Source organism: Mus pahari, chromosome 4 (assembly GCF_900095145.1).
Source record: "Mus pahari chromosome 4, PAHARI_EIJ_v1.1, whole genome shotgun sequence".
NCBI lineage: Eukaryota > Metazoa > Chordata > Mammalia > Rodentia > Muridae > Mus > Mus pahari.
Window position 1 is genome coordinate 78,502,698 of NC_034593.1, and position 2,201 is coordinate 78,504,898.

General features: G+C 45.9%; 1 pseudogene; it reads left to right on the top strand.

Moving 5' to 3' along the window:
- Positions 1-390: 390 nt before the first annotated feature.
- On the top strand, positions 391-950 carry LOC110320821 (annotated as a pseudogene).
- Positions 951-2,201: the final 1,251 nt, after the last annotated feature.

A 2,201-nucleotide genomic window follows, 5' to 3' on the forward strand; every position in this document is an offset into this window, starting at 1 on the left:
GAAATCTGCCTGCTTCTGCCTCCTGAGTGCTCAGGAAAACAGTCTTTCAAGTGTTTGCTTTAGCAAGCACCTGTGTGCTCCAGTCAAACATCATTTGACATCACTAATTTATTCAGAGCTATTGAGCTGGAAGGGGCAAATTCAGAGCCATGGCCCCGCGCAAGGCACCATGCCATAGGGGTCATGTGCAAGTACTTGCAGTCTCTCTAGAACATGGTCCGTGCTCAGGGAACTCTGCTGAGAAGGGCAGAGAAGGGCCTCTTATCCTCTTTCCACTGGAGACCTCAGTGCCCGAGGAACATTTGCATGATCCACAGAAGTATGTATGTAACAGGCATACAAATGATAATCATAAAGACATTTATGTTAGAGCAAATCTTTGGTGTACAGATGATTTTTCCATTTTTAAAAGATGAAAGAAGGGGTGGAGGAGTTTGGGGAGGATGTTCAGAAGTGGCACCTCATAAGGGAAAGGGAAAGAGGGAAGAGCAGGTCATTAGCCTTGGACCTCAGGTGGCTGAAGGAGGGAATGTATTTGTTGCCTTCCACACCTTTGCATCCTTCAGTGACTCTCTTGTCCATGTTACCGATCTTTCCTGCAAGGAAACCATCTGCCGAGTGACTGGTGGGATGAAGGTAAAAGCTGACCGAGATGAGTCCTCTCCATATGCAGTCATGCTGGCCGCCAAGGATGTGGCCCAGAGGTGCAAGGAGCTCAGCATCACCACCGTGTGTATCAAACTCCGGGACACAGGAGGAAACAGGACCAAGCCCCCGGGACCTGGAGCCCAGTCAGCCCTCAGAACTCTGGGATGAAGATTGGGCGGATAGGGGATGTCACCCCCATCCTCTCTGACAGCACTGGAAGGAAGGGGGTTGTCATGGTTGCCATCTGTGAACAGGAATTCTCAGATTCTTTTCTGTTAATGAATTGCTTTGTGTTAGCTTAAAAATAAAAGCTGAAAGAAGAGAAGGGCCTCTGCTGATGGGAAGGATTGCTTGTTTATTCTTATGTAGAGCTGAATCTTGCCTGAACATTTGGTCCTTCAGGACCATGGTGGAACACCTTCAACATTTTCAGAATCGATCTATACTTTAATTTAAAAAATAGTTTATTGTTATTTTTCCTGTGTGTATGTCTGTGCATGGGCGTGCACATCTCTGCATGGGTGTGGTCAGAGACTTTGAAGTCCCTGGAGCTGCATTCAGGTGCTGGGAATGGAACTTGTGTCCTCTGGAAGAGCAGCAAGTGCTTTTGACTACTGAGTGTCTGGTCTGTCTCTCCAGCCCTGATTTCGTAGCCATCAATGCTGGGAATGCCAATCTGTAGGAACGATTCTGCCCATACATAGACATAAGTTTAGGATCATTTCAGAAAATTTTGGAAATTTTATTCTAAACTCAAGCCAAAATTCACTGAAGGATTTTTTAAAATTTATTATATATAAGTACACTGTAGCTCTCTTCAGACACACCAGAAGAGGGCGTCAGATCTCATTACAGATGGTTGTGAGCCACCATGTGGTTGCTGAGATTTGAACTCAGAACCTCTAGAAGAGCAGTCAGTGTGCTTAACTGCTGAGCAGTCTCTCCAGCCCCCTATTTTTTTTTTTTCTTTTAAGATAGGATCTGACTATGTAATCCTGGCTGGCCCAGAACTCATTTGCTATGTAGAGGTTGGCCTCAAACTCAGAGACTGCCTTTATTCTGTCTCTTGAGATCTGGCATTCAAGGGATTTTACTGGCCTCACTGAATGAAGTTTGATGGAACTCACATCATTGACGCAAACAGCTAATTAAAAGAATTTAGATTTATTATTACTATTGTTATTATTACTGGTGTATGTGTGTGTGTCTACAGGTGCACCGTGCCACAGTATGCCATGTGGGAATCAGTCTCTCCTCAGCTCACTATGTGGGTCCTGAACATCATGGCAAGGAGCATGGCAACAGGCAGGCAGGTAAGGCACTGGAACTGCAGCTGAGTGTTCAGGTCTCAATCCACAAACACAAGGCAGAGAGAGGAGCTACTTCAATCTTTCTCAAAGCCTGTCCCCAGTGACACACCTCCTCCAACAAGGCCATTCCTCCCAATCCTCCTCCTCCTCCTCCTCCTCCTCCTTCTTCTGCTTCTTCTTCTTCTTCTTCTTCTTCTTCTTCTTCTTCTTCTTCTTTTTTGGGGGGTGGGGATCGAGACAGGG